The 22186-nt window shown below is 35.2% G+C and overlaps 3 long non-coding RNA genes and 1 pseudogene across 3 annotated transcripts; 2 read left to right on the forward strand and 2 right to left on the reverse strand.

Annotated features, from left to right (window-relative positions):
- Positions 1-535: 535 nt before the first annotated feature.
- On the forward strand, positions 536-3885 carry LOC120153788 (annotated as a pseudogene).
- A 2725-nt stretch (positions 3886-6610) lies between these two features.
- On the forward strand, positions 6611-20794 carry LOC120154225. Its single transcript, XR_005518864.1, has 3 exons — positions 6611-6624; positions 11915-11916; positions 20693-20794. It is a non-coding gene; the product is annotated as an uncharacterized LOC120154225 (long non-coding RNA).
- LOC120154224 lies at positions 8262-14904 on the reverse strand. The gene is made up of 5 exons (XR_005518863.1): positions 14350-14904; positions 13768-13844; positions 13514-13681; positions 9324-13104; positions 8262-9287 (listed from the first exon to the last, which is right to left on the reverse strand). It is a non-coding gene; the product is annotated as an uncharacterized LOC120154224 (long non-coding RNA).
- On the reverse strand, positions 19887-21121 carry LOC120154223. Its single transcript, XR_005518862.1, has 2 exons — positions 21068-21121; positions 19887-20038 (listed from the first exon to the last, which is right to left on the reverse strand). It is a non-coding gene; the product is annotated as an uncharacterized LOC120154223 (long non-coding RNA).
- Positions 21122-22186: the final 1065 nt, after the last annotated feature.

Genomic DNA, 22186 nt, shown 5'->3' on the forward strand with positions numbered 1-22186 from the left:
TCAAGGGAGCAAAGGTTGGGAATCACGGGCCAACCTTGGATTGCTTGACGACCTATCTCCAAAGGCTGTATGAAGCGCTCAGACGACATGGCGATCTGGACAGGTCGCCCGTAGCACCTGGTGACCAACCCTCTTACTGTAGAAATCACATTATTTCAATAAATAATTGATCAAATGCAATATGTGAATAATTTTTTTTAAAGCATTACGTGGGCAAAATAGCCGTGTTCATAACTATTTGAACCCAAAGTTCAAACTGCAATGGAAAAGCTCCCTAATCTGTCGGTTAGGAATCCAACTTTTTTTCTTTTTTTTTGCTGCCCTATGGCCCACATCTTGAAATTACTAAATGGTTAAGACATTGATCAATCTCCATCTTTTTTTATTATGAACCAATAATCCTTATCTATGCTTGGTAGTAGTACTTGTTCATGGTGAGTCGCTTGTCTAATTATAGACAAAAGAAAAGAATGGGACCCAGAACCAGAAAAAGAATTAATTGGGTCCTCGTCTAATTATTAGACAAAAGAAAAGAATGGGACCCAGAACCAGAAAAAGAATTAATTGGGTCCTCAAGCGCCACCGAGCTGTCTCCAATTCTAAGCATGACCTCCTGCCAGTGCCAGTACCACTTTCCCTTGCGACAAAAACTTCAGAAACTCGGTTAACCCTTATATAACTCAGCTCCTTAACTCCCAGGAAAAAGAAAGAACCCATTTTTTTCTTTGTCGTTACTGCAAAGAAGATAAAACCCTAAAAGCTGTAATTTTCTATTCTTTTGGAGATAGAGATCCAATGGTTTCTGGGTATCAGGTTTCTTTCTTCTTTGTGGTGGGATGTATGGTGTGTGGTTCTTTGGCAGGTGACCCTTACGTCTTCTATGATTGGACTGTCTCTTACCTCTCAACTTTCCTCTTGGTGATAAACAACAGGTTCTTTCCTCATTATCTTCTCCTGCACCTTTGTTTTTTTCTTGTTGAATGTTGTACTTGTTTAAAATTTGATCTTTTTTTTCCTTTAAAATTTTGGTGGGAATTTGTTTGGTTTGCCTTAAACATAAAGATTAATGAGTGTAAAGTTTTGGATAAATCATGCATGTTGTGAGTATATGTTGAATTGTCTGCAGATTTCTATTTTTCTCTGTTGAAGGCTCTTTAATGGCAATTTAATTCCGACACCAATTACCACAGTTTACCGACATGAAACAATAAATGTCATAGTGGCTTTAGTGGAACGCTTATTGCTATCAGAAAAAGAAAAAAAAACATTTTTAAGTCTCTAGCATGTTCATTCTATTTTATTTTATATTCCAAAATGTTAGCTGCACGTATGGAACTTCTATGAATTATTTTAACATCCGAGCAATTCAATCTACTGAAGGAAATGACTTCAAAGGATGTTTTGTTCACCATTTATGGAGGTTGATGGTATATTGCCTCTTTGTTTCTAGACCTTTGGTTTTCAAATGCATTTTGCCATGGTCATACATTTGAGTTTAACATGTCGCTTTCTGCTTCTGTCTCTATATATAGGGAGCCTTAGTTTTTGGTAGTTATTGTCAATAATGCCGGCATCTCTCCTGTTCAGTACTTCGAATCATGCATGAGTTATGACCTATATATGTAGTTTATATAAATTAATATCATTACTCCAGGTCATAGGGATCGATGGCAGTTTCCTGGACCAATCCTCACATTACTACAAATTGGAATGTTGTTGTCAATGTCAAGAATGATCTAGATGAGCCACTTTGCTAACATGTACGATTAAGGACCGAATAAAACAAAAAAGGTGATATTAATCTTAAAGGTGATATTAATCTTAATACTTGTTTATTATAGGAATGGGTATACAACATAGGAAAACTCTTGGCAAGATGGTGTTCAGGGACTAATTGTCCTATTCCTGCTGGTTGGAACTGGACATACGAGTTTCAGGTCAAAGATCAGATAGGGAGTTTCTTTTACTTCCTTCCTTGAACTTCCAAAGCTGCAGGCGGCTACGGAGGAATCATTATAAACAACAGAGATGTCATTCCGCTACCATTTGGGACGCCTGATGGTGATATTACTACTTTATTAGTGACTGGTATACTAAGAGTCATAAGGTTTGCAAAAATTTTAATTTTTTCTCAAAGCATCTGGTGTCTGTCATAATCTTGTTTACCTTTTCTTCGAAAGGAGGTGACCTTGGTGTTCCTGATGGTATCCTAATTAATGGACTGGGTCCATACCGTTATGATCCGGCCCTTAAGGGCGGGATTGTTACCAGATCATAAATGTCGAACCAGGTACATAAATACTTGGTTGCTGTGTTGAGGTTCTTAGAACATTATGCTTCGAGGAATAAACTTGTATTGTTATGGCCATAAGTTTATATTTAATCTGAGACAGGAAAACGTACCGCTTTAGGGTCCACAATGTTGGGATTTCAACCATTGAATTCAGAATTCAAAACCATAACCTACTTCTCATTGAGACTGAAGGATCATACACAGTTCAGCAAAACTACTCGAACATGGATTCATGTGGGTCAATCGTACTCATTCTTGGTTACCATGGATCAGAATGCTAGCGTGATTATTACATTGTAGCCAGTCCTCGGTTTGTCTCGTCCGACTGGGCTAAACTTAACGGAGTCTCTATCTTGCACTACTCTAACTCTCAGGACTTGCTACAGGTCCTCTTCCTGATCCTCCTAATGATTACGACACGTATTTCTCAATGAATCAAGCGCGATCGATAAGGTTTAGCCCATTTTATATATTTTATTATAGCTGCTATAAGAATGTATGCTTAGAAACCCTCGATTAAAATATAGTTGAAAAATCACTTATCTTAGTCTTCCTGGTGTATTTATAGATGGAATGTCTCTGCTGGTGCTGCACGTCCAAACCCACAAGGATCTTTCAAGTATGGCGATTACTGTGACAGACGTGTATGTAGTCCTCAATAGGCCTGCGGAGTTTATAGATGGAAAACGCATACGACCCTTAATGGTATTCATACTTACCACCTTCACACCTTTAAGTTTGCTCAGCAGTTCAAGATTCCTGGGGTCTACAAGCTTGATTTTCCTAATAAACCGATGAACAGACCACCCAAACTCGACGTGTCTCTAATTAATGGCACTTTCAAAGGTTTATAGAAATAATCTTTCAGAACAATGACACCAAGTTCAAAGTTACCACCTGGATGGCTATGCATTCTTTGTTGTAGGGTAAGCTTTTGGCTTCTTTTTTTTATAGAAGTTGGAGGTCTCATTAAAAACTCCTTCGTATTCGTTCACATACTAAGAAGTATGTTAACGAATATTGGAAGGAAAAAAAGAGTACCTCATAATTCATTGAATAAAACACCCATTGCATATACCACTACCCTCAAACGAGGATAAATGCCCTTACATGAAACAATCACCTAAAACTTTCCTACTCTTTCGTAGTATGGATTTCGGGGTATGGACGGAGAATAGCAGAGGCACATACAACAAATGGGATGGCGTTGCACGCTCTACTACACAGGTATATCCCTACCTTGTGTTCTTGATCTCAAATGCTTTCAAATGAAATGCTCAGCAAAAAGCTTAAGGAAGAAGAAAGCACAAATTCAACGCAAATTTCAGAACAATTATATATGCTCAAAATATCATGTATGGACAACCACTTCTAACATTATACCTGGTTGCAGGTCTTTCCTGGAGCCTGGACAGCAATTTTAGTTTCTCTCGACAATGCAGGCATTTGGAATCTCCGTGCTCAGAATCTTGATTCATGGTATCTAGGCCAAGAAGCCTATGTAAGCGTTGTGAATCCCGAGGTTGATAATTCGGAGATTCCGTTACCGGAAAATTCTATATTGTGGCATCCTATCGTCATTACAGAAGTAAGATATCAAAGCAATGCAGTTTAGTTTCTTCTGTAATTTGCTTTGTATTGTTGTTAACATCTAATTTTCTTTGTCCTACAGGATCAGGCTCAGAGAGTTAATTTCTCCTGCACAACCTCGATTTACATTTCAAGTAAAACGGTATTCGTTACATTGATCATAGCCTTAATTGGATTCATTCAGTTAACATGGTTTTTTGTGTGTGGGGGGAGAATGAAGTGAGCTCCATGATCAGGTGAATCAATCCACAATTCATAGTCTCTGTGACTGGCATATAGTAGATCAGAGATCAATCATGGCCTTTGCTTGGTTGGATATAAATTTTATGGTCTGGAAAGTATCATACGGTATTATTTTCTGGAAAATCTTGTATAATTTTTGAACTTGTTATCATTCAACATTGTGTAAGAACTGTATGTTATGCCATTGAAATAGGTACATTGTAAAAGTTTTTATTGACAGTGAAAGAAATTGTACGTGTAATGAGAACTGAGAATGCTGTTTTTTGGTTCATTGAGTAATGACACGCATGGTCTTTATTGCGCCCCCATCCCCCCCCCCCCCCCCAAAAAAAAAATTATTTCAGTGCCAGAAAGCATAAACAACAGTGGAAATATAAAGCAAGAGAACCAAAGAAACCGGAATGACCAGCGCCGCCGCTGCATGAACTCTCCAACTGGATCTTAGTCACATTAAACATCAAAAGCACAAAAAAAAAAGCACCCCATAACCGTCCCGAGAGATGAACTCAAACCTCAAAATTCTGAGGCTAATATGATCCCTGAATGCTTCATAACATCTTTGCTGTTCAACATGTTGATGGCAAGTTTTAGACCCTGAGCTACCAGGGACCAAAAAAGGGGAAACAACTAATGAAGACAACCTCAAAGACGAGGCACTTTTAGATGCATCAATGTCGGCATCGCAGGTGGCTGATTCTCAAGGCTATGCTGTCCTGGGTCGTTAGAGAAAGGCCGACAAAGGTGGCTACGGTGAAGATGGAGAAGTGGAGGATGCTGAAGTCAGTCTCCCGGGTTACCGTCATCAAGCGGTGGTCTTACGGTTGCTGAACTGATCTGGAAAAAAAGATGAATTTACAGTGTCAATGATCCAAATCAATGTCCTTGAAGACAAGAAGATATAAACTAGAATGGCGTTACTGACCTTATCGTTGTTACTTCTGTAAGTAATGATTATGATGTTCATTTAATTTACATAGGAAAAATTCTGGTTTTGGTTCGTTCATTATACTAAATTTTTTTATTCAGTCTTGTATCTTAAACATATTAGATCCTCCTACTCTTTAATATCATTGTCTCCTGAGAAAAAATCCAAGAACCCACGAATTATAATAAAACATTATATATAGACTAAATTCTTAATTTAAGTGCAATAGAGGAATTAAAACTATAACATGACCTTTAAAATGGAAAATAGTAGAAGTTTCAATTAGACTCTTGAGATGTATGAATATCTGCATCGCATCAGATGACATAAATGAATTAAAATTAAAGCATTTCACTTGTCAAAATTTGCCAGGCTACTCTAGCAAATGAAACTGCATTAACTTGTTATTTCATCCTTTTTCACTGATGGGTCGTTTGTTTCCCAACAAGGAAACAAATTCCATGTGTAACACAAATCACAGGATTCTAAATTCCCAAGTACAACGGATTAAGAATTCTTCTGCCATCTGATATAAATCAATTATATTGTCCTCTTTGCAGCAACTCAAGGTATCTGTACAGGACAAACAGAATATTAATATATCGAAAGAAAACCGAAAGACACTGAATCTAATGCTATTCAGAAAGTATCAAGTTTTAATGTTATCACAAATATAGAAGAAAGTAGAAACTACGTGTTTGAACCAGATTCTCATTTTGTGAGTAATCTGTTTTTCTCAATTGAATTGATATTTTATTGATAAAAATAGTCTATTTATAGATTACAAAGTTTATTCTAGGAAAAATATATAAAATCAACAAATCATGGAAAAATCCCTAAAGGTCAGCAGCTATGAATTCATTAAGCAAGTTGGTGAGTTTATGCTGTAGAGTCCCAGCTTGGATGTAATTTCATCAAAGGTAACTCTTGAAAGGGCCTTGATGAGAACATCAGCTAGCTGGTCTTTAGTAGAGACAAATTTGAGTTTAGCAACTCCATTGTTCACCTTCTCAAAGATAAAGATTGTATCTATCTCAACATGTTTAGTTTTGTCATAATGCACAGGATTTTTAGCTATACAAATGGTTGATTAGCTATCAGTTTGTAGCTCAAATTGTTTGGAACCACCGAGTCCCAATTCTATTAGGAGTCTTTGTAGCCATATTCATTCATAGATTCCTAGTGCAAGTGCCCTGTATTTTGCCTCAGCCTACTCTTGGCTACAACCGGCTGCTTTTTGCTTCTGCAAGTTACCAAGTTCCCCACACAAATGAGCAATAACCACTTCTTGACCTTCTATCTGTTAGTTCCCCTGCCCAACTTGAATCAGTGAAAACTTGAACTGTTCTGTCTTCATTTTTCTTGAAAAATAAACCATGTCCGGGAGTAAACTTGAGGTATCTCAAAATTCTATTCACTGCCTTAAGATGTTCTCTCTAGGATCACACATGGCTCACAATACTAACTGAGAAAAGAGACAAATAAATGAGTTTTCCAACCAACCTTTGATATTGCTCCTTGTTGACTGGACTGCCTGTCTCTTCCTTCTTAGCTTTAGGTTGGTTTTCATGGAGTATATGCTGGTTTGCACCCTAGCATCCCAGTTTCCGAGGGTAAATCAAGGATATATTTCCTTTTATTGATAACAAGACCAACCTTTGTTCTAGCTACTTCCATCCTTAGGAAATATTTGAGATGTCAAGATCCTTTGTTTAAACTCATCAGCCAACAACTCTTTTGAGTTTCTTATTGCATCATTGTCATTTCCAGCAATTATATTGTCATCAACATAAACAATTAAAATAGCTTTCTTACCACTTGGTCTTACTTTTATGAACAAGGTGTGGTCCGCTTGGCATTGTTTACAGCCATTTTTTATAATGACTTTTGTAAATCTGTCAAACCATGCCCTTGGGGATTGCTTCAAACCATATAGAAATTTCTTCAACATGCAAACCTTTTATCATCAGATTTTTTCTTCCATTCTCGGCGGCACTTGCATATACCCTATTCTTCAAGTATTCCATTTAGGAATGCATTTTTCATATCCAATTCATGAAGTATCCAGTCCTCATTTACTGCTAATAACAGTGTATTTAGCTTGGCAACTGGGAAAAGTCTCTTGATAATCTATCCTATAGGATTGTGTGAATCCCTTAGCCACAAGTCTTGTTTTGTTCCTTTCAATGCTGCCATCTGAGTTGCATTTCACTGTGAAAACCCATTTACATCCAACTGTTCTCTTTCCTTGTGGTAACTCTGTTAATATCCATGTCCCTACACTTTCTCACACCCTTTCTTTAAGCAATAAGCATATCAATATTGTCAGAAATAGAAATAGGACCTTCAGTTTGTGATTATTCTTTACCTTGTGGATTTTCTGAGGCTATTGGACTTGAATCTAGCACTTGGTAGTTTCCAGGTTGTAGAGCAACTTCTATGGTTGGCCTTTGCCTCCTTTTATAAACACTTAGCTCCCTATTTTCAAGTTGAACAATTTGGGTTCTTTGGGGAGTTACTGATGGGTTTGGAGGAGGCAAGGAAGGCTGCTGGTCTAGGAAAAAATAGGGTTGTTGTTCTGGAAAAAAATATTTCTGGATCATAGGAAAGTGAAGGCTGCTGGTTTGGAGGTAATGAGGCAGTAGGTTGGGAAGGTTGCTGGCATGGTTCAAGAAACTGAAATTCTGTCACATTCTCCCCTTGAATGGCAGTTTTGGTAAAGTAAGGTTGATGTTTAAAGAATGTGCATCCATGGAGACAGGTTTTTCTTGTGGTGAGACAATAACGCTTGTAGCCCTTCTTGGTAGAAGAATACCCCAAAAAATACACTTAAAAGCCTGTGGATCTAACATAGACCTAGAGGGCTAGGAATATAAACACAGTACACTGAAAGACCTTAAAAGGAAGATTGGAAGAAAAAGGTTTAAAGTGGGGAAAAGTTAGGAGTAAGACATCTCTAGGGGATTGAAATTTTATAGTTTTACTAGGCATCCTATTAATCAAGTATGTGGCAGTAAGAATAGCCTCTCCCCAATAATGTTTTGGAACATTGGAGGAAAATAACAAGGATCTAGCTACTTCTAAGAGTGTCTATTCTTTCTCACTGCTATCCCATTTTGTTGAGGAGAATCAACACAAGAACCATTATATATTATCCCTTTTGTTGAAAGTAGGATCCTAAGGTTCTAGTGAAGTACTCACTCCCATTATCAGTGTAAAGGATTCGAATAGTGCTCCCAAATGAGTTTCTACCATTAAAACTTTTTAAATGTTTCAATTTCGTATTTTTCTCTCATTAGGAAGGTCCGAGTTGTTATTGAATGATTATTTATAAAGGTGATAAACCATCTAGAACCATCTAAATTATTTCTCTTGAAGGGCCCTAAATGTCACGGTAAACAATAGAGAAAGGATGCAAGGATTTATAAGTGAAAAAATGGTAAGAACCTTTGTTTGTTTTGCTAGAGGACAAATGTCACGAGTAAACAACTTTGAAATTTTATTAATAAAAAGAGGGTTACATTTTTACAAGGTGAAAATGTGGGTGACCTAATCTAAAATGTCATAATAGAATATCTTGCGAGGAATTTGGAACGGTTGATAAATTTGAAGGTTGAGGAGAACAACTTGAATAGGCTTGTCGTTTAGGAGGTGGCTTCCCTGAAGAATGTAGAGTCCACCAGACAACCTAACACTGCCAATCACCTTCCCTGAACCCATAGCTTGAAATTCACAAAAGTTTAAGGAAAATTCAGTAGTGTATTGTAAGTCATGAGATAATCTATGGGCTGAGAGAAGATTACAAGCCAAATTAAGCACATAAAACACATTGGATAACTTAATATCCTGATTAAGGGGAATTGAACCACTTCTTCAATGGTGGATCAAGATCCATCTGCAGTCTTGACATGAGATTGAGGCAATACTTTCTGAAATATTTGGAATAATTGCAAGTCCCCATTCATATGATCTAATACTCTGGAATCCACAATCCATGGAGTAAAATCACTATGATGAGATAAATGTGCAAAGGATAGACTACCTTCATGTGTTGTAGCAGCCATTGAAGAGTCATTTGGTATAGTCATTTTTTTGATTAGTCTTTGTAAATTTGCCAGCTGTTGTTTGTTGAAGCTAGTTCCTTCCTCAATAGTAGCAATAGAGGTTGAAGGTTCTCTTCATGGCCTTGGTTTTTGTGGTTTCAAGTCAGCTGGTTTGCTATGAAGTTTCTAGCAACTTTCTTTGAGGTGGCCACTCGAACAGTGATCACACCCTGGCTTTCCTTACTTCAATTAACTGTTAGAACTGGAAAGTGTTAGAAGGGCTGAACCATCATGAACTTGTGGGTCTGAAAGCATAACAACCCTTCTACTTTCTTCCCTGCGTACTTCAGAAAGAACTTCTCGAATGGAAGGGAGCTATTTTGTACTCGGGATTCTCCCTCGAACCCCATCCAAATTTTTATTCAAACCATACAAAAAACTGAAAGATTCTTTTCTGTGTTGTAAGTCTCTTGTAAAGAGTTGCATCGTTGACACAATTCCAATTATTAGTTCCAAATAAATCAATTTGTTGTCAATACCTTGTTATGGTGTTGAAGTAGTTTGTCACATCCATATCTTCTTGCCTTAGGTATGTGATTTTACACACAATACCAAATAGTTCAGCCATGTTATCTGAACTTGACTAAGTTTCTTTGGCAGCAATCCAAACTTAATATGCAGTTTTATAAAGGAAGCTTTTCCCTATTCCAGGTGCCATTAAAGTAATCAACCAGGACATGACTATATTGTTCTCACGCAACCACTTTTGATAGCCTACATCAGTTGTTGCCGGTTTGGAATTCCCTGCTGAGATGCATCCGAGCATTCCCTTCCAGTGACGTAGAGTTTCATCGACTGGGACCATTGAAGATAGTTATGGCTAGTCAATTTATGGCAGGTTACAGCCGTACCAGATGCATTTGGAAGGGCTTCTGAATTGTAACCAATATCAGTCCCCGAATTTATTTCGGAGGAAGTTGATTTGGTCATATTTTCTAGGGTTCGGATCTTGTAGCCTAAATTAATACCATGTAGAAACTAGGTGTTTGAACCAGATTCTCAATTTTGAGTAATCTGTTTTTCTCAATTGAATTGATATTTTATTGATAAAAATATTACCTATTTATAGATTACAAAGAGAGTTTATTCTAGGAAAATATACAAACTAACAAATCATGGTAAAATCAAAATCAGCAGCTATGAGAATTAGGAAATTAAATTTCCTAATTTTCAGCTATTTGTTCCAATTTACAGCCTACAACCTATAAAGAAAACATTGATTAATGACCTCAAGCAGCCTTCATATGCATGAACCGATAACATATCAACAAAATCTGAGTCACCGAGAACTACAAAAACATACTCCCAAGTCCCAAAGGCAGTTCAAGCTGAACAGCTAAAGCATATACATATATGGCACGTAGAGGATTTACAGCTGAAAAGGCTATCAAGCATGGTTTCAGCTACTCATCAAAAAGCCTCCATGTCTACGCAATAAACCAAGATGATTGCAGATAGGGGTCATCTACATACATTCAAGTAGAGAAGATTGCTCTAAAAACTTTAGATTTAGTTTAACCAAGACGTTTCACTAATAAATGTTCGATTCAGTTCCACACATTGCCTAGTAAACCTAAAAGTTCAAAATCAATAAACCAATTCTCAAGCAACAATAAACACTATAAAACATGGTTTCAGCTACTATTGGAGTTGAATTCCCCAAGAGAAAATGGGGTTAAAGGAAGAGATGAAACAAAGGCATTTACTATTACCGTGTTTATCAGTAAGAGATTTCGAGAATTAAATACTATAACGATGGGAGGTTTCTTGACCATGCCTTGTAAGAAAGCAGCTACAAAAGAGCATACAAACTCTCATTCCAAAGCCTAAAATATATATAAACTTGACAACCAATAATCATTGGATGTCCATTCCCCCTTTCAGAAAATCATGGATAGAGAGAGTGTGCAAACTATTTTTAATTGTGCAAAGGAAGCCGCAGCCTTTAGATTGAAGCAGGATACCAGAACCCGTTCTAGTTCAGGTATTTTGATACATTCAACTGCCTCTTGAATATAGATAACAAGTCTTAACCAAAGGCCAAATCTCTATGTAAAAGATGGGGTCTTTTTAGGGAATATTAGTCGAGTTAATCTTCTGATTTGCTATTTCGCCAGGGCCACTTTATCTTAATTATTTTATCTGTTGGTTACTACTGCTTAAGTGCTTTTCCACGGCTTTTGTCATCTTTATAATAGGTACTCCAACATTATTGCTTCCTTTTGATGAACAAAAGATTTCACTTAACCTAGAAAAAATGTTGTAGAAATTTATGAATGCATGGTTCTATAAAAGGATGGATCCTTGTGGAAATATCAAAACTTAGAAAACCTTTTAGGCACCATGCTAGGACTGTAACCAAAAAATTAGGGTTAGGGTTGAAATAGGATGATCTTTTTTGAAGTAGGGTTAGGGCTTAGTTAGAATTTAGTAGATGACAAGTCCTTGAAAACATAACAGCTGCTCAAATCTCATAAAAGAAATAACTGCTCGAATCTCATAAATTTGTTCATATTTGCAAGGGGAAAAAACATAGGTATAAATGTAGAATGCCATCGTTCATACTCCAGAAAAGACTTCAACAAAAATGCAACACAATTACAAAAAAAAATCCTCAACATCAAGAAAATGCTACAAGGCTGAAGGTAAAAAAATACCTATATAACACTCGAAACCTGCAATTTAAAACAGATATAAAACAGGAGTTATTATCTAATGCACGCAATTGATACCTTATAGGCTAAACTTCACATTATGCAGAAGTAATTTGGAAAACCATACCCCCCTCGTCTGTTTTGTGTTATGAACTGTATGTTGAATGCCCTAGCAATAAAGAGTGACCCAAAGAAGAAAGACCACAAAAGGTACTACTAAGCACACATGCCTAAAAGTAAATTAATCGCATGCTGGAGCAAAGTGTGCTTAGTATACTACAAAATTTTGAAAAGGTCATAACTTTATGTTCAAGTGTCCGATTGCGACGATTTTTTTTTAGGTCCACATAACTTTTCGAAACCTACATGTGGCCAACGCCGCTTTCATCAATAATTTTAAACCTTTGACTTCATTCTTTTTTAACACATCTGGCTTAAAAGTTCAATTTTTTCACAAAAATATATCTTTTATAAGAATTTGATACACTTAATTTTCTGCAAAATTTTTAAATTTTTTATTTTTGTATCTGTAATTTCTTTTCAGTTTTGGTCCCAGTGAAGCAAAATACAATTGTAACCAACCCGACCTCGTCGGCAGCTGCCACCAACTCCGACAATGTCTACGGCAAGTTAAACGAGCAATATTATTTTTTATGCAAAGCTAAACGTACAAAATCACTAGAAACTTGATTTTCCTTTGAAAGTTTTACAATGCAATCCCCAAATGGTTATAGTTTTAATAAGACTAAACTTAGGAAACTTAAGCCCTAAAATTCTTAAGAAACCAAAAATGATGCCTACTACAAGAAGGCCTGTTCCAGGGAAAAAATCACTAGAATACTCCTTCCCTCAGCATAGGCCATTTGTGCATAAAAATATACTCAATGAATGGTCACGGACATCAAATTCAATTGCTATTGTTCAAAACCCAACTTTAAGTTGCCATATCTTATTTATTCTAAAGTATCATTATATAACTGCCCATCAAAAAGATCAAATTCAAAACATCGAGGATATAGTATCAAAATCGAGTCGCGGGTTATATTTTAGTTGTTCAAAAAAAACAAGAAAAAGGTATAGGACATTATAAGCTACATCCAATAAGCATGGCAAAGAATTTACCTACACAAACTTCTCTTTGACATCATTGACGAAATTTTTGTACAATGGAATAACATATAAATCTGATACCTGTACAGCTTACAAAGAACATGGCAAAGAATTTACCTACACAAACTTCTCTTTGACATCATTGAGGAATTTTTTGTACAACGGAATAACATATAAATCTGATACCTGTACAGCTTACAAAGAACATTGAATCAAAGAAACAATAAGGTCTACATAAGAAAAGAAATTGAAAAGCAGACATGAAGGATTACTACATTAGGAATCTAGGACAAACTGATTTTATAAAAGAGAAATTTCCTTAAACAATTATTCAAATAAGCTTAAAATGATCATAATGGATTAGAACTAGCAAAATGGTTTAACTTCATTGTGAAAAAAACCACAAACCACAAACAAAATCTAGTATGCATGAGGAAAGGAACATATATACTCTCTTTACATAGCAGATACACCATAAAATCCTAAGAACACAACTTTAATCAATGCATCCTAAGACATAACTTTAATCAATTACTTCATTATTAATGTTTCATTAAATAAAAGAACTCAAGATGGAAAAGAAAGTCGAAACCACCTGTTGGCTGCTAGCTATTGCAACAAACATATACCGCAAAAAGATCTATACAAATCACATGACAACGATAGAGAGCACGCTTGTATGCATCCACGACCTAGCATGAATGGCTACAAGCGTGCTCTCTCTCGTTGTCAATTGATAATGTATCATATCTCAAAGTAAAATCTGAAAAAAAAGGACATAATAAGAACAAATTGCAGGTAAGCTATTACTTAATAGAAAAGACGCTCTAATCATAATGGCTTTCTTACCATAGATTGTCATAGATTCTGTTACCATTGACCCCAAAGCAATAGAAATACATCCAATACTCGTGATTCCAAAAATCCTAAAAATTAAAGATAAAATGTCAAAATATACATGTAAGCATGTATATAGCTAGATAGATAGATCGATATCATGTATTTCCAATCAGAAACCATTCAAAACAACATTATCCTCTCTATGCACAATATCTCTATACTCTATAGACATAGTGACATCTAATAACATTTCTCTAAAGCCATCAATGTCTTATATTTCATGAATATCATTAACTATGTCAGTCCAAGCAAAACAATCTTCATGTCCATGAATACTAACAGCATAGTTCAAGAATTTCATTAACTATTGTCATGGGCATAATTTTTTTTTTTATAAAAAATACATTTTCTTCAAAACCCATTAGTTTATAATCATGCATGTAACATATATGTTACAAGTATCCAAAATCATTTTTTGAAATCCAAGTTCCTAAAGAAACTCATACCTAGGACAACATGACTATGTAACATCCATATCACATGCAATGACAGATGATAACTTGATAAGCAAATTGCTCACCAGAAACTCACCGAAGATTTTGGAGTCTTTCTAGCTGGCTGGACAAGCAAGAAGGGAACTCATATGAGTGATGATCATGCATATTACAAAGCCTTAAGGATTAAAGACAAAACTATTGTAGAAACTTCCCAAACTTCTTATTATCTGCAGTATCTATACTAACTTCAGAAGTCAATAATATCGTTTCATTGGATTTCAAAAGTATATTGAAGAGCTGAATTTGACAAATAAAAGTTTAAAGAAGATAAATCAAAGGAAAACAAATCAAGGGTTTGTTTCAAGTTTCAACTACTTATTCTTAAACAAGGGAAACAAACCAAAATTTTGTATGAATTGTACTTTTCTCACAAGATTTCCAGAAGAAACAAAACCAAAAATCAAGTTTTTTCAAAGCACAAATTGTTAACATAGGCTAAAAACCTAATGCAATAAACAACCTAATCTCAGAATTCACTGAGAAACAAGGCATTAAGAAAAAATTCAGAGAAACATTTATGAATAACAACCTTGAACTTAATTTCCAGATCCAGAACCAATTTATAACCACCGAAGAACCTAAAAAAAGGTTTCAAACTAAAGCACAAATAAAACCCCAGAAAAAATGCAGCAGATAAGACAGAAAACACCCACTTGGCCACTTGCACTGCACATAGTCAAAAGCAAAACTTCCAATGAAAAAAAAAGTAAAAAGGAAATAGATTTTTCGGGCATTATTTAAAAGGAGAATTCCAAGGGTTTTTCAGTACAATTCCAATGAAAAGATAAATATTAAAAAGGATTAATTAGCGATATGATTAATTAAGGGTCTTGCTTAAAGGATGATTTTGAAGGTACCGTTTCGAAATCCGCCTCGTTTTCTGCGATCGAGATAAACGCCGTTTGATCCAACGACCAATATATCGACACGTCCTTCGTGCGGTACAATTCTCGTTATAGGATTAAAGAGACCAGACAGCCAAGCTAGTACAAGACCGAATTAGATATTTTCACTGTTGCACCAAATTTCACTCTGGGTCAAAGCGCGTGATGTAAACATGAGGTGAGGATTGAGGAGATGACGTTCGAAGGGTCATTTTCCGGGGTTGGTGAGAGGCACGTGATGGTGTGAGGGTGGGGCTGAAAAGAGGTTGTCCTCTTTGTGGGGTTATAGTTTATCTTCTTCGATTAGATTCACCACAGTATACCTCAATTGGTTGGATTACGACATTATCCATTAACACGCATACTCCGGTTAAACATGTCTTAGCTGTGGACAACGTTCAAAGAACTTGGAAGGGCAATAATAATAATATGAAACAATGAAAATATATTTCAGGTAGTAAGATTCAATTGAAATTTATATAAAAATATACAGATTGTTCGTCAAGAGTGACGGTGATAGAATTCGAACTTAAACTTACAAATTCAAAATCCTGAATTTTAACTACTTATACCAACACTCACTTACTTATATTCAATTATTGCGTATGTTTTTATATTTAATTATTATAGGTTGATAGTTGATAGAATTAAAATTAATTATTTTAAGTTTGATTTATTTTAAATTTAGGTTTTTTAAATTCAATAATTAATTTTTTAAATCATATCATCTAAAATTTATTTTATTTCAATAAAACTAAATTTAATTTAATTTTTTTTTATTAATTTGAGTTAAATACAAATATAAATACCATTTACATTTTATGAAATTTTATTTTTATATTTTTTTTGGGGGGAACAAACGAAAGTGCCAACTTTTATTAATAAAGAAAAAACAAAAGGTTTAAAACATGGCAGCTGTTTGGCACGAAAGCAATTAAAAACACCAAATAAACAAAAAAGGAAAACGCAACAACTAAAAAAACCAGAAAAAACAAGTGAAACAGCCTATACATCCCAGATTTCTCTCCGCCCCAAACCCTGCAATCAGCCTAATCAAAACTGGATAAAGGGATACTAAGAATGGTATCCGCTTCAGCCTCACTAAACAAGTTTCGAACCAGCTCAACCTTTCAACCCCCGTTTCCACATCAATCAAATCCGCCACTAACTCAACCAAATTTGTTATCGTGATGGCAATTTGAGTTGGCCATTTTGTAGACAACCATCCATTACCTACCTTCAATCGAAGCCTGGTCAGAAGAAGACCATTCGCACTCCAAACACTCCTCCAAATATACGAAGGTGTTGACCCTAACCTTGACGATAAAAAATCTCCACCTACATAATATTTTACCTTGAATAACCGTCCTGCCAAAGAATTCGGATTCTGAAATAGCCTCCAATCTTGTTTTGCCAAAAGTGCTACATTGAATTTGCACATATCACGAAAACCAATTCCCCCTTACTCCTATAGTTAGCACAAGGACGACCATCGACACCAATGAATCCCCCTCTTGTCTTCTATCTTTTGCCACCAAAACCGAGCTATAATCCCTTCTAATTCCGAGCAAAGGGTTTTTGGCAACAAAAAACATGCCATAGCATACAAAGGAATGGCCTGAAGAATGAGCTACGAAGTTCGGTGTGTCCTCTAAAGTAAAGTAGATATCCAAGCATATGCAAAACAATACAATTAAAGTGTAACATTAAACCCAAATTTAATGAACAGAAAGCAGTACCAATGGCACACTATTTTACCTTTCGCTACAGATAAACAGAAAGGGATATAATTCCATGCAAATGTCAAAATGGGGAATTAACTCTATGCAGATGTCAAAGCGGGGAATTAATCCCATGCAGATGTCAAAACGGGAAATCAATCCCATGCAGATGTCAGAACGGGGAATTAATCTCATGCAGACGTCAGAACAGAGAATTAATCCCATACAGATCGAAAATACATTAATAAGCAGATAAAAAGTGATGCAACATTGTTCGAAAATATGAATGATATAGGTAAGTGAAACCAAATTACCAACATACTTTAAGCAGAAGTATTAACATAACAGTCTAACATATCCGAGTATCAATTAGGCAAAGAAGTAATATAGTAACTAATCTTGATAATTCAAGTTTTAAATGAAAAGGAATTAGAAGGATAAGATGTAACATTGCTTTCGAGAACTTTTTTCTATATATATGTTTGATTTCATATAGGTTTTATAAAGAACCGAGTTCTTAGTAGTGCTTATGCTTCAGGAACGTCGTGTGACTTTCGCTTTCTGGGATTAGATGATTCAGTTTCACAAATTAAGTTCTTTGTTTTTCCCTGGATAATGGTAAACTGTTACCACTTTCACAGCATACAATATATATTGCCGCAAATTGACAACTGCATTCAATATGGTGAAGACGCTGATGTGAAGATCAGAGATTTCGATGAAAATAACGATGACGAGTAGGCCTGTTGGTGCTGTGGAAGAAGCATTGTCCTTGTTCAGAATTCCCTGTGTAGATAACTACGAAAAATGATTGTGAAGAATGTTCTAGCAAAACTGAAGTGAGAACCGATTGAAAACTGGAATTTGGAAAGATGAAGCATTGAACTAATTATTTTGGTGTCATGAATGCATCACAATCCGGATTTCTTCTGCAAGTCTTTCAATTTACAGTGCTTTAATTGTGTACGACTTGAGGAACATTGTTTCTCAGCCACTGAAACCTCGTTATCAAATAAGTAAAACGGTCGTGTTTGGCTAAGAAAAACATGATTACTGATTAAGCAAAAATTTGCTCCATTAGTTTTGAATGGAAGTGAATCATGCACACGATCTCCAGAGGTGAAAACTACTTTTAAAGTATCAACATTCAGAAATGTCTCTCTTGCCGTTTTATTTCTTCACATTATTTATCTGTTATTCACCTGATTTCATCCTTTTCTCTTTCCTCGGTTGTTGAATACAAGTACCAAATTGCTTGAACTCGATTTCTCTTTTAATCATTTATCGAGTTCGATATCAGATTCTTTCGACAACACGCCAGCTAGCTCTTGAACGCTGTGGAAATAATCTATAAGGTGGAACCAATGCGGCAGCTTAAAAGAAAAGACTTGGGGGCTTCACGGGCATTGTATAATCGCCAAGGTGGGATACCAATATTCCTGAGGTCCTACTTCTACTCATATGCTAGTAATAATATAATGTGTGCACAATTTTACTGCACATTGTAAACTAGTTTATTAGTTGGCTTAAGGGGCATATGAAGGGTCACATATACCTCTTTAATAGATTAAATTTATTAATTTCATTCTTATCTTATTTTCGCTTCAATTTTACCCTCGAAATTATTTAATTTCATCTATGTTTACCTCTGACTGTCTTGACTAATAGAACCATTAATTCTTGTTGATGAGGACGCAACTGTTTCCCCATCAACCAAATTACTGATGTGACTCTATAATGACATGAAATTTATTAAAAAATAAATAATAAAACATTTTAAATATTTCTTAAAAATATTTAAAATGTTTTTATACAAAAACCACCCAAAAATCTTCATTATTTACATGTATAGGATTACATCATGAAATAATATATTTGTAACCAGAGAATAGATAGATAAATTACAGATGCCGGGAGTAGTTACATAAATTTCCAGATACAATTCATGAAATTGTACGGTACCAATAATAAGCAACTAGAAGATGGATGTTCATCAGAGAAGTTGATGTTCCGGTCCGATCGACTTGTAACAATGAGGTTTCCCGAAGCATCCAGATCGATAATAACCATTTCATCGGGCTTGTAATCTTCGACTAGGAGGGCTTCCCTCAGGGGTTTCCCAAAGCATCCAGATTGATAACAGCCAGTTCATGAAACTTTTTTTAATACAAAGGATGGAAACAAAACAACACCAATTGTTTAACAAAACTGAAATTAAACCCATTAAAACTACCACAAAAACAAACAAAACCTATAATTATATCTCCATAAAAAAAGGAGAACAAAATTTCAGTAAAAAATCATAAATATTAAAAAAAAGATAAAGAAAGCTTAGAAGGAACAAACTTTACTGGATGAAACGAAACAAGCAAGTAAAAATGAGATCTAAGCGGCGGCGAATGGAGGTGTTTTACTTCAAAGGAGCCGAGGAGTTTTTTCAAGATCTACAACAAACGACGGTTATTTGGGGAAAACGGACTTCACATCTATGATCAGGAGGTCAAAGCGAGCCATCTGGTGAAGTTTGGTCTTGATCGACCACCAACGATGACAGCCAACATGGTGGAGCAACTATGCCTAAGAGAGAAAGCACGGGTGGAAAGGGAAAGAAATAAAGTGGAAAAAAATATTAAAATGGTTGTTTCCAAAACTACGTAGTTTTGGGTGGTAGGAAAAAAAAAAAGAAATCACAACTCCAAGCCTCTGAAAAAAAGGAAAGCTCACAATCTCAGTCCTTTGACGTGGAAACAGCTAGGGTCCACGTGAGCAAAAACTAACGATTTTATTAGTTAAGATGAATAAAGATAGATATTGATAAAATTAAACAATTTCGAGAGCAAAATAAAAATACGATATGAGTAAAATTGATAAATTTAGTCTATTACAAGAACATCTAGGATTCTTAAGCCTTATTAGTTTTATATTAATATAAATAAAGTATTTCGAATTCAAGCTCAATCGAACAAAGATCAAGTAATAATTTTTTTAGAATAGAACTCGAGCTCTGAAAATGAAATCAAAGATACTATAAGTGCAAAGGGTAATAATCCGTCTACAACAACATTGCTTGAGAATCAAGATGTCATAATAAAATGTATTCCCCACTCATTGTTTCAACCTGCCAGAAATAATAGACGATGGGATTGAGTAGTTTACGGACACCAATCAATCAAAGAGTGAATTGAACGGAAAAACTCCAAACAAACCAAAAAAATGTCGGCACTCGAACTAGCAAAATAAATTAAATTTACTTGGGAAACATAAGCTTTTATCATGAATTAACAATATTAAAAAGTTCTAAATTCTCAATGAAAGAACCAATGTATAAAGGTGTTCAGTACAAACGTCCGACGCAGCCAGATCAAATTACAGTTCCTTGCAAGTTGCAACCTTTTCAGGCGAGAACTCTTTCCAATCTATAAGCTAAAGAGTACGTTCTTACCCAGAACATGCCTATTGGCCGCAACTCTAACGACTAGAAGCTTTCCACAGCCAGAAACCTTGTTTTGCACACGACCAGAAGGCCACCAATAACAGAAGAAAGAAAAAGATATAGTGAATCGTCATCCCAAATTTAAACACTGATGAGACTCAAGCCTTCAGATTCCCATCTTAGAGAGCGAAATGCGAGATAATTGTACTCGCCCAATGTCAGTAATGCTAAATCATACATCATAACCATTTTCGACTCAGAGTATATACAGCATAAATACTTGTCATTGCTACCAATTTGGGGAATCCACGAAAGCCTTTGTTTCTTAGTATATATAAGGAAGCTCGTTGAGTTTTGTACTGCACAGATGGAGTATATGATCACCATATACCATAAAAATTATGAAGCATCCACAAGACAGAGGTCAATACAAGTGGATGTACATTGTGTGTATAATCCCCAAGGACTAAAGATTTTTAAGTACCAACACGATTGGTCAATACAAGTTTAGCATTCCAAATGCATTCCGCAAAATGTAACTTTTAAGAACTTAATGTTTGCAACATTAATGCTAATATATACGTACACCTAGACATGCTAAAACACAAACAAATAATATTAGTAAGCGAAGCATCAAATTTAGCTAGTTAACCGATTATAAAAATAAAATCAATATAAGTTAAAGTTTCTAATTCAGAAGAAATTTAGGAGCACCTTCGCTGGATTTGGATTCTTTGAAGGGAATGGATTCCAGATTCGAAACCCTAGCAGGGACGGAGCCAGAATTAAATATTGACAGGGGCCGAAATATTAGATTATATAAGAAAAATATAAATATTTATTAGGTATTTAAACTCGAAATTCAGCATGAACCAAACGACCTTAGTGATTAAGGGATTGTTGTTATCCTTAAGGTCCCGAGTTCATGCACGTATGTAGGGTATGAGCGTTCATTGTCAAATAGTTGAAAGTATTTGTACAAATATTATCTTTATTCACCCTAAATTAAAAAAAAAAAAACTCAAAACTCAAAAGACAATTTATAATTTGTCTAATATTTAAACTTACAATGACTTAAATTGAAATTAGACAAAAAAAATTGAGAACACATACTTATCATTTTTTAGTTCGACCCCTACTTGATTAAATATTTAATAATTTTTTATATTTTTTAAATTTAAATATTTATTTTTACATAAACTAAAACACTATTAAACCAAAATTATATCGAATATATAAATTTTAAAAGGGGTGGAGAGCTCCATCCCTGCCCTAGCTTCCAAAGCATCAAATTTCAGCTCCATCTGCAAATATTTTAAAATAGAAAAAATCAAACAATACGAATGCAATTACCAAAAATTTCTTGAAGAGGATTCAAATCCCCGAGACCCAAAAAAAAAGGAAAAATGTTAGCACATGAGATTTAAGGGCGTAATGTTCGGTCCATAGGTCTTTATATATGAATTGAGAGAACGAAGCCGACGTGATCGAAAACCCCGAGGTGAACCATAGCAGCCGACTTCGAATCATTTTTCTTTGTTTTTTACCCTAGCAAAACAGCCAGAATCCTGAATAGAGAGGAAGAAGATCAAAGGTTTCTTTTTCGTGACTTGTTTTTGGGCTGAATTTCAGCCCAAATCTCATTCTTGGCAATACTTCTAATTTCATTTTTTAATATTATCAAAATTATATGGTTAAATTCAAATGTGACATTTTTAAATAAAAATTATTAACTTCGAAGCCATGTAACCATAAATATAATGTTGTGATAGACGTGAACTTAACTGAAAAATTTTAATAGAATTAACAATTGGATTTAAAATTTAAATTTGA

The sequence above is a fragment of the Hibiscus syriacus genome, unplaced genomic scaffold (genome assembly GCF_006381635.1).
Source record: "Hibiscus syriacus cultivar Baekdansim isolate YM2019G1 unplaced genomic scaffold, ASM638163v2 tig00111105_pilon, whole genome shotgun sequence".
In the NCBI taxonomy this organism is placed as follows: Eukaryota; Viridiplantae; Streptophyta; class Magnoliopsida; order Malvales; family Malvaceae; genus Hibiscus; species Hibiscus syriacus.